General features: G+C 39.3%; 1 long non-coding RNA gene across 1 annotated transcript; it reads right to left on the reverse strand.

Moving 5' to 3' along the window:
- Positions 1-637: 637 nt before the first annotated feature.
- Positions 638-10748, reverse strand: LOC145445080 (uncharacterized). Its single transcript, XR_013916878.1, has 2 exons — positions 6047-10748; positions 638-5734 (listed from the first exon to the last, which is right to left on the reverse strand). It is a non-coding gene; the product is annotated as an uncharacterized LOC145445080 (long non-coding RNA).
- Between the last annotated feature and the right edge of the window lie 1147 nt (positions 10749-11895).

The following is an 11895-nucleotide window of genomic DNA, read 5'->3' on the forward strand; positions in this document are numbered from 1 at the left end:
CGTATTTAATGTTGACGTTAAGTTTAAAGCATATAGAGGCCAAAGACAGTATTCAAGGCCGAGTAGTTGAAGTTCGTTTCAGAATTAGGAATTGGTTTTTGATCGAAGTCCAATCACAAACTGCCAAATGCACCAAATAGCCTACATATATATCTCGCAGCTAGGAGAGCCTGTGGTCAGCGTATATGCGACTGGCTCATGGCGGCAAAAAATGGTAATAATATTAATAATTAGGCGTCTTGAAGATGCATGAAGGGTGGTAGGTCTTTGTATCGCCCTCTTAAATAAAGTACATCGATTACGATAAAGTGGACTGAATTTTATCAGGTTAAATACGTAAGAGTGCTTTTGATGTTAAGATACTATGTTATAAAACAAGAGAGGTAGAAAAGGGTTTGTTGAAAAGTTATAATTTCCTAATCACGAAGTAGCCAAGTAATGCGTACTGAACTGTTTACCACACGTTTTTGCTTTCTGCTTCGCGACTGTTGGGATAGCCTACATTGCCGCGTATTGCGCATCATCTTTATGAGAGATCATGGGGCAAATGTTACTTCTTTGACATATCGTTATACCACTGCTATAGTATATATCGAACTGTTGTTGTCTATTGTGTGGAATCCGAACTCGTCTGATGTATATGTTGAAAACAGATGATTTATTACACCATTTAACCCAGTTGAGGTACGCCGTATCTTGACTCGGGGTCGAAAGTTCGTCGCTAACCACCGAATTATCGAATATCCTATATATTTGTGACAGAGAAAGCGTTTCTCCTGTCTTGGTAACATACGGACATGACACGCCGAATTTGTTAGCTTTCGTTATCGCCGCAACTGGCGTTGTAGGTTCTCTTTTCCTTTCATTGACTCGCCCGGTAATTGTGAGCCCAATTCAATCGCCTCCGACTCGATTTGATATGTCTTCTAGATCCGTCTTCTTTCCATTATTCCGGTATTGATCGATGCGTTCTGCTATCTTTCATCTTTCACAATTTCAAGAGAGCGTTTCCGAAATATCTACCTATGACAAACAACGGTACGTGTGTGAACTTAACGTGACCTTGACTGCTGTGAACCTTCGTATGGCGTGACCACTAACGGTGAGAGAACGTTATGGCGTATCTAACCTAACCAGAGTCAAGCCAAAGTTATGTATCATTCCCACAACGCTGCAATTGGTACCAATTTTGTATATACTATCAAGACAAGGGAACGTACCAGTTGTTCCTATACTTCCGCTCCACGGGAAGAAACGGTGCAGCTTTTTATCGGGACACAGATTGGTGAAATCTCGAATCGATAAGCATTAATTTGCTGGATAGCTATTCGCTGCCGAGGCACATTGTTACAGAACAATTAATTTTAGAGGTTCAGCGGACCATGTCATGTTATATACTCTAACATGCGACTTATGCCAAACTTGGAGTTCCATTCAAATATGCTATTCATTCACGATTAAAATGGAACGATCATTGTTGATGTTGATGACAAAGTCAGTAAAACGATTCACCCACGTTGATGCTCAGTATTTACGTAGTTTTGCCTTATATTGCCATTTTACTCCAGGCCGATAATATTATTTTGATTGTTATGTTGCCGTCACATTGTTATACTTCGTTCTAGATTTTTTCTGGGGTCTAGCTAAGGATTCTGGAGTCGGCCCGCAGCTATAAGCGTCGTTTGACTTACATTATGGAGGCTAGGGTAGGTAATTTCGGCTACTGCGCCTGCGTCGAAGTAATAATGACTGTTTGGAACTTTCACAGATGACAAATAAGCTGAATAATCATCAATTATTTCGCCTTCGACGGAGACAGAGAGCCGGATTTTATGCCCTTCGTTTAGTTGCGATACGCACGACATACCGGGACGTGATGTTTTCCGAAGATACTCGCAATCAGCCGCATCCAAAGTTCAGCTCAAACTCCGAAACTATTGATGTGGCATTTGTCAACGCTGAACGACGAATTTTAGGAAAGAAGGCGATGACTTGAAGAAAGAGTACGAAATGATGAGGCCAGTATAGCTTCGACCTAACTCCATTGCTTACGATCATGAATAACACGTAAATGGTTCACTGACTTGAAGATCTCATAATTTTCAGACCATAATCACCGACGTGTTCCAATCGTAGATCGTACAGCACTGACGCGAACTTTCTCAGGACCTTACACAGTATACAAAGTGACATGTAACAACGTAACATTCAATAATGCACAGGAATCAGCAGAAACACATATTAGTCCTGACATTGGAACATTTATATATCTTCATTGTTCGTATCAATATGATACAAATTTTAAACCTAGTTGCATTAATCTAATCCGGGGTGACAGACTTGCGACTTTCGATTTCCATTGTGCCAGAATACGAGAATATTCAGCTTTAATTCCTATCACCAGATTACTTTATTCACGAAAGATATATATGATGTAACCATCGGAAACGATGAGCAGAAAAAAGTATATTGTGGAAGTGTGTAGTGCTCTCATCTTTTCAATATTACAATGAAATTTATCGCAGTCCAGGCAAAAGTTAGATTCGATATGAAGAAAGGCAATCGTGATGACATCCCGATCAGTATTTTTAGGTTTTCAGAATTTTTTTTATTACCAACAATCCACACTTGTATAGTCACGACATGGATGATCTTACAGTTCGGCGATAGGTCAGGGATGGTTACCGCGTGATTCGTAGTTTTTTGTTACGCTATTTAGTGTTTAAAAGTATACGCCCCACCTAAAAGAAAAGGTTGGTTTAACCTAACAACAACGCCAGTTATTCTGGAAACACACGCCAAAGCCATTTTAGGGGTTACCTTTGAAGGTATGACTTAATCGATTTACAGTCCTCCGTGTGGGCTTTTGACAAAGCACCCAGTCGTGCGTTTTTGGCTACATAATGGCAATTTGTCAATTCTGTCCGTTCCTCACGAGTACTTACGCTGGACGCGGAGTCGTGCTCTTGCTTTCCTCGGATACCCGTTTACATTAGCGCAGTAACGGACTGGATATAAAAGACAGCCTGATTTCTGCCTCGTATCTGATGGCGATGCTTCGAATCAATAGAAATGTATGATATATGATATAGGTTTACCCCGTCATAACTTTACTTGTGATGACATAATCCCTTAACATACGAAACATGCATATATGTTCTGTAGGAAATTCGGGACTTGACGCATTTACCATTTAGGCTACATAAGGAGATTCTGCTCTCGGCTGAGATTATTAGAAATGACTCTTGTCACTTCGCAAATTTTCGTGACTTAATTTGAGGAATTTTCAATGAATTGACTCTATACTCAAAATTTGCAGTGACTCGAACTGACCTGCGACCTGATCCCAACACTACATTGTAGCATTGTAGAACACTGCATTGTTGCATTTTCAAAGAGATATAGATAAGTGTCAGCGGCCTTCAACCGGTGGTGCGCGGACCGCTGCGGGTCCGCGAGGAGCTCGTTACTGATCAGTAAACATTTATTACACTTTAGCGTAGTGGCTAGGATCCCTGATGAAAATTGACACTAATCATATTCCGGTCCCAAATGTATGGCTTTTAGCTCTGAATAGGCGTCTGGCTTATGACTTCACATTCAAGTATTGTTTGTATTGAGTATTATTCTTACGAAATCTGGCTTGGCAAGTCAACATGACACACCTTTAAAATCATTTTGATACTGTCTCGATTTGGACATACAGTCCCAGCATGCGCAAATATGTCATCGATATATTTCCAAAGACCGCCAGTAAAGAAATACTTACATTTTTTCGAAGTGCTCAAATAGATATGTCCATTTGTACTACATCCACATGTAGTTACGATTTAAACTACTTCTACTTTACAATTTTATTTTTTAGCCAAATCTAGGGTCTAGAATACTTGCTTTATTATTTGGAAAGAGATACATATACTTGCACTTGAATAGAAATTTAGGTCCTTACTTCTACTTCTACTGGAGTATCGGCGATGACTACTTAAATCATCTCTGTATAGCCCAGAATTTTTTTATCCAAGGTAGAATGTCGTTTTTTAATGTTGCGTAAGAATGGAAATCCCAATGCTATGGAGGCAGCTTTTCGCTGGCCTCCATCGCCAGTCGCATCTGAACAAAATGGCTAAACAACAACTTTGTTTCGCTCGAATGCCACCTACTGAGAGGGTGTAGATGGGCGAGCCAGCTGATTTAGCAATTCCTCTCTCATTTCAATCAGATTCGGAAAGCCCTGAGTCACATTACTCGTGTGGCCATCAACTCTACAAATCGCGTTACGCTTTGGAGACTTTGAAAGATCTGGTTGCAAATTACTAAACAGTCTTCCCTCTTTCATGTTAATCAACCAAGCATGACATCATTAATTGGTATGTCGTCAACGCTCATGATACGGTGGGATTACTTATAATTACTGATTTGACACAGTTCCGACTATGTACGGCGTGTAGAAACTAGAATAATGGGTTTGGAGTCATCCACCTTATGTCTGGTATTGATCAGTTCTGATGTAGCGAGTTACTTATACGACTATACAACGATACACGCACTACAGCGGTAACAGCTGGCGGCAATATGACACTCGAGTAAATTTGGTGTCATGACCCGAACATATAGCGACAAATTGCTAAAGAGCAAATTTTCCGAACGCTCGTTAGTTTGTGGTCATCGTGGACCATGAGTCCATGAGTTTGTCGTCTTGGCAATCGCATTTTGATTTCAAAACCTTTGATTCGCGCTGTTATCTGGTTTTATCCATTGGTTAGGCTACTTATGAATATTATGGTACATTATTATAGGTGTAGCAGTAGGCCTACCTAGTGCGACATGCATTGTAGGCTACTCCATTCGATAAGACATAGATATCGATGCATTATTGACACTCAGCTATATAGAATTCAATCGGCGGCCCCGATTTATACAGATGTACCAACTCAAAGCAAGCTGAATGAATTAGAAATAAAGTTAGCAAATGCGTGATCTTTCTCCACACATGTCTTCATATGACAGGTGAAACTATGGGGGTGTTTGCAATTTTTGTTTTCCACTTCCAACTCTTCTTGCTGAAAAATAACAGGAAAGTCAACACGAGTGCCTTGTGAAATAGGGCCAAAATGTCAGGAATATCTCGCATAACCACTGTAGCGTGTGAATCATTGAAATGCTTTCATAGCACTGCGTTCATCTCGGATATGGGGAGCTATTTAACGTATTGAAAAGGCTGCTGTGGTTTTGTCAGGGACACCCTGCAAATAGCACTCATTTTAAACAATGATTTGCAATGAGAATGTATAATTACGATGGAGATTATCCGCCACGAATGGAAACATAATTGTCGGTTCATTTCAAGCCACCCGTGAAAGAAAAGTGATTCATTCATTCGATTTTGTCTTTGAAGATAATGCGCTGAAGTGTTCGATAGACTCAGCTGGGTTTAAGCTACGTACCCATAACAGCGATCAAGCATCTCCACTGGGCAGCGCCGATTCGCGTTTCTTAAAAACGCGCGATAATTATATTTGCCAAGTCGGGCATCGACGATTCCTTGATGATGGATATATCTACCACGCTGTTTACAAAAGTCGCTTGTGGATTACCTGAAATTCTTTGGTGTCCAATTCGCATGTGTCGCCTGGGTAATGATGTTGGACCCTGGTTGGAGGTGGGAGAATACATTTTGAAGCCAGACACGATTGTACTATTCATCTGATATCATCAAGTGATGCGCAAAAGATTGCTGGAAAAATGAATTGGCCACTTTTTTCTCCTGAAAATGAATGGTACCACCACGATTATAGAATAATTGGAAATGCTCTCGAAGTATCAGTTCGAAATTTATATCCGCATTCCTATCAATTTTCATTATTACTTTGGAATTTACTTAGAAGTAGTCTATGGCTAAGAAACCGATGTTCAACTCTTCTGATATCAAACAATGAAAACTATAATTGAACGCAGTCCAATCATGAGTGTGCAGTTTGAATAACGTTATTGCGATATTGACTATAACATAAAGTCATGTTATTACGGGTGTTGGATAGTAATTTACCTTATACCAGAACCACATAATAATAGTAACTCTGCTGGCGTGAAGCACTTCAAATTTATTTTGCTGGACGTCTTGTGCGGTTTCGAACAATCTAAACATAAATTTTAATCGTGTTTTGAGCTTTCGTATACCTCCCTTGTTGCAAACGACCTTAATACTCAGGGATTCTGTCGTTACCGCAATTGTGATTCAAAACAACGGTTTCCAATGGAAAATACCTTTGAAATGGGAATTGTTGTCTGAAATGTCTGGAAATCCTATATCCATTTTCTACTTATCCCCAAAATAAACAAATTCACACTTACTCGTCATCTGTTTTATCCGCGTTTCTAGCTAAAACGATAAATTTCTCGACCGATATTGCCAATGATAGATACTTCGTTAGGTAAATGCTACACAATTATACATCAGCAACTGATTTTGACAGTTTGGCATTGGTTAAATCAGCGCACTGTGTTAGGTAGCATTATTGTTTTCGAATTTTTACCACGGTTAAATATTCTGTTGATCATATATCCCCCTCACTTAATATTAAATACCGCTCTTTATCTAAAGCTAAATCATTGACTCGGTTATATTTGTCCGTTGGCATATGCGACCATTCATAGTAACCCAAAATAGTGATGGGTATAGTATCCTATAATTTTACGCATACTCTCATGTATTCTGTAGCAATACAGATAGCATATGAAGGTAACATTGACGCCACTTACCAGTGAAGCGAGGTGGCGCGGAAAAAACTAAAAACGACTTTTCTCTGTCTGTATTGAAATACCAATGGTAATTTTAGATGCATTGATGTTATGTTACAGAATGAGTAGGCAAATTACTCAGGCGTTACAGAAATATCTAATATGCTGTATTGAGCTCCTGTTTGCGAATGTACACACTTCGCCATTTACGCAAATATTTAACTTCAACACCTAAACAATTCGGTAAATATACTTTGGTTTGTATGGTATATTAAATCAACATTGTTATATATAATATCCGCAGGAAAGATTAGAGGATATGGCAGGCCTAAGTCAATTCACCTTATTTAACTTACAGATTATAGTAAATTCAACGTATTTAACATTGTTAGTGTCTTTGTTGATAGCAATTCAGAAACACGCGCTGTCAATATTTAAGCAAATGGTTGTATATGTTTTGGAATCACTCGCAACAATTCTTAGAATATTTTTAAATGAGAGGGGATAATTAAATTACCGTGTGAGAACATGCTGGCATTTGCACTCATGACCAAACCATACGCTTGGGTTTATAGATTTGCGTTTTTGGCCCTATACCATGGATATATGCATATGTCATGTATTGGAAACGTTATTTGGCTATGGCGAACAACCCAATTGCGTCGTAATTGCCAATCACATATAATCAACAACAAACAAACAAACAAAGAATAAAGCACATAGTATAGGATAATGGTTGGGGATGTAGGTTTACGTATTGAATATACAGTGCATTTTCAATGTTCGCAAAATATTCCTGTATTTATAGAATATCCTTTTGTTATTATATGTGTTTGATTTACCGGAAAACAGAATAAAATTGTTGTCGGTAGACTATTGCTCAAACAAGTCACGGTTGAAACAAGAAGTAAGACAAGCTGGTTTTGTGCCACATTGGTACTTAATTCATTGATGCTTCAGTGCAAAATGGCCGAGTGTTGTTATTACAAGGTCTTAACATCGTATCTTATATGTTTCCCAGATTATCTCTCAGTGTATTTAACTGCACGCTTTGGTCCTTACGCAGAGTAAAGGGCAGAAGTTCATTTCAGTTACAACAAGTGTATCGTTAGCGTGTGATTCCTCCTATAAGTGCGTGTAGGCCATGGTTGATGTTTTTCGCAGTGCAAGTATATTCAATAACCAATACAATTGCTCCACACTTAAGGCTTCGTTTATTTGAGATTACTTTGGAGTCTGTATAACGGAATAGGTCATATTTATACAAGACGTGTCCCGCTATTGTGAGGTTCTCGAAATGTTAGTCTAAGCCCACGTGCAGCATCTTACTAAGCGTCCTGTATTGTAGATCGTTTTCTATCCGGCAGGAGTCACGCATATCTTGGAAAGTTTCGACAATCCGTTTGAAGTGTAATACACCCGACATGCTCACTCAATTAAGTAGGTACAGTTATGGGGTGTGAATTCACAAATACTGCAATATTTTGTAAACAAGAAGTGTCAGCGTTTCGTGTGGCAAAACATTACGGACGCGTACAGTCCCGAAGATTCAGAACAAATATTCCTTGCGAAGCTGATGTTGCTTGGTTACTTATGGTAACGAATACAGAGCAACATACAATTTTAGAGATTTTCAAGTCATGAGATCCGGATCCATACTGGTCTGGTAGAAACAACAATCATTCTCAAAAGCAATTACATTTCCGCCTATGTAACCGATATTAATAAAAAGTATTCATCTATACTACATCAATTATTCACAATAAAATCTGTCGCCGACACATCCAATAAGTACTTTTAAGATAGCGCAAGGATTCCTGTTTACAAGGATGAGGCATATTCGCTACGTCCGAATAGAGCGAAAAAATTGATTTCGAAGTTGTATTCCATCATGCGGAGATCTATGAAGGGGCGCAAAAGACGTTTGTCAACGTAAGGCGCTTGTGTCAGTAAGAGGTGAGAAAACTAATGCCTGAGAAAGCATTTAACGTAACCGTACATTAGCTCTACCGATAAATCTTATTTGGTGGGATGAGATATGATGAAATTTCCAATTAATATAAAAGCACTAATAATATTGACAAAATTCATTCAATGACGTGTTTGTTGGAGAAAGTTTGCCTTATGGCCTTGCTTTAAGAATAGGCGAAAACAGAGAACAACTAATCAAGTGACCCAAAGTATGGAAATATCCCAACTATACACGAACCTTCCAACGACCTTACAATCCAGGTATCGCTGTTTTGTAGATGAACTCCAGCAGCAGAGAATTTAAGTAGATTGCATTCTGGTGAAGTTGCAGCAACTCGAATTTCAGCGTTGAGAGGGTGGTTCAGAAATGACCAAATTCGAAACAATCGTTTTTTTCAATCAGTCTCAGTGTTTGAGCCCGCTAAAACGTGTTCCCAGCACTTTTATGTGACAACTCATATATTTCACCTTGCAGTATGGTGATATAACTGAATTTACGACAAATATGGTGTCCTACTATCATCGCCAGTTTATATGCAGTATGTATATTTACCAAATGATAAAGTAAGAGTTGCTTTGTTTCATATGTTATGATGAAATACCCTTTGATTTTTTCTGACGTTACGATGAGCATTTTATGTCGCACGTAAGGTTGCATTTAAAACAAAAATTGATTTAAAGCTAAGATGTTTAAAACAAGGCTGTTGTTTAAAACATGTTCTTTTTAAGCCATAACGTCACGAATATTGTGACGTCATAGTGGATTGACATTAACAATTGAAAATATAGGGTAAATATAGCCCCTTTGACGAAACCATAGCTGTTGAACCGACTATTTTGAGGGTTTGAATCATCCCCTATCGTATACATTGGCTATACCGGGTGGTAATTGTCCGTAGGCTAATACAACATGTTTTTGGGAAGTATTTACACAATTATGGCATGATATTGCAACTAAATTTTTAAAGGCCTTCGTTTAAAACACTGTTTAAACATGTTTTAAACAAACTGTTTTATACAACCATTCATTTTAAATGAAACCCTAGTCGCGCGTTGCATTGAGATAATCTAGTCTTTCCAATCCAGCCGCGCAAAGTCTTCCAGAGCACATAGCATTTACACATTACAATGAAGACAGAATTTGTAACCGCAAATCAACCACGCATTTCGCCTTCATAAATCCATCTTTCATACTGTTCTAGCTCATTCGTTTTCAAAAGTGAGCAAGCCTTATCTTCGTTACACGCGCACACGCCCCGCGCCGATCCATCAAAACTACCACCAAGTTTGAATCCTGTGTGATCACATCCGGTCCTTATCTGCACTGGTCAGGCTTGCGATTGATCATAGACAAACTCCCGAGTATCACTCGTAGATGTCCAACGCTGCAGATGTAATCGCCGTCGCGACACGATTTGCAAGCCTTAAAGACGATTCACCGCCACGATATGACCCGTGACACATCCCCTTAGTCAATGCCCGTGTCTGATCGGAACGCCTCTTATGTATTCGTGCGGACTCACTATGCAATTACACTGAGGAAACCGTGTAGACGACTGTAATATTCGTTCTACGCCCCATTGACAGGCACTTAATCGTAATAACCGTAATTTCGTAATAATAGTCTCGGGTTACTATATTCCTAACATTAATGCCCCGTGACAATGTCAGTCGATGTAATATCTCGAAAAAAAGCGATTTTACTATGGTTGACGTTTGTTTCTCGTGTATTAGCCCACGCCTATTGGCAATAAGTTCAAGTTTAACTGCTCGAATATACCCAATATTGCACGACCTGAAAACGACTGAATCGTCAGGAATATGGAGGTCACGACTTTCCTGCTAATGTACACCGGCCTACCCCGGAGGACATAAGCTGACTTTGCAGCCACAAGTTTGGCGTAGGTCATAGTGCCGGCATGCTTGTTTGGGTCGCGAGCCCGACGTGTGGAAGTCATGTCATAATGTTAAGGCTAGAGACTGACCAATAGCGATATCGGATTATTATGATATGATCCTGATAAATCGAGTAACTAGCACCTTCAGTAGGGCTGTTCAAAAATAACTTTTTTTCCTGAATCTTGCGGGTTACGTGATTAAATCGTTAGGTTGCCTTAAAAAACGACGCACACCAAATTTGAATTCATTCCAACCAATATTCGCGGATTTCGTAGAGTTTGAAAATTTCGAATTTGCCTATGAATGCAAAAAAAAATATTTTTCAAATTTTTCTTCCAACCCCATAAAATTGTTGCGCTGTCTTCAATAACGATGCAAAACAAATTTGACTCAATTCCAAGCCGTAGAAGCGGAGTTATTTGAGTTTTTCGATGATAATTCTTGGATTATCCTTGATTGGGGGATAAATTTTGGTGAGTTGACTAACAAAAAAGGTGATTTCTCCGACTTGGTTCCTAAAGGACCGTAACAGCACTTCGTCAGCCCCCCCCCGCTCCAATACGTTGGTCTTGACCCCCTCCATAGGGTGATAAAGCAAACTTCTGCACTCCTCAGATCAAATTCCCCCGATACCTCTTTACTGCTACTTTTCAGCACAAAATGTTGGACTCTTTAGTTAGTGGGTTTAATTCGCGCGAAGCGCGAAAAATTGCTATCATTCATGATTGAATCGGTCAATATGACCGGGAATTGCATATATAATGCTGTCAATTTTTTATCCTCTCTCTGCTCATGAATTCAGATTTACCAGTAAAGCTGAGTGAGGTGTCTTGGAAAATGTAGGGCTCGCAAATAATAATTGAACATATTCGGGCGGACTTATATAATGACTTCGTTACGTAATGACATTTCGTGGCCTGTCTGCTATGTCAAAAGATATTCAAATCGCCCATACGTACTAAACTAAAAGACGCACACGATTTCAAATTGGTATTTCTGCACTGGCAATTAATTTTTCTCTGCGAGATGGCATTTTTGTGGGGTTCTTATTGCCAGGAGAGGAACAATTGGCGCCAGCCATTTAGGCGCCTATGGACAATTAAATATATATGTATATCGTATACATATAGGAAAGTCGGTCAGCATAAAGGCAGTCCTTTTCCGCCAAGGTGTTTTCGTTCTGGCACACTTCTCGGAGTCGCATGTTACATGGCCTGAAACTTCATACGTCTTGGTGCGTCATGGTGTGACAATGGCTGACGCTGAGATGCCCATTTCTATAACTCA

The sequence above is a fragment of the Botryllus schlosseri genome, chromosome 8 (assembly GCF_051294905.1).
Source record: "Botryllus schlosseri isolate E-star chromosome 8, Bs_hap1, whole genome shotgun sequence".
Classification (NCBI taxonomy): domain Eukaryota; kingdom Metazoa; phylum Chordata; class Ascidiacea; order Stolidobranchia; family Styelidae; genus Botryllus; species Botryllus schlosseri.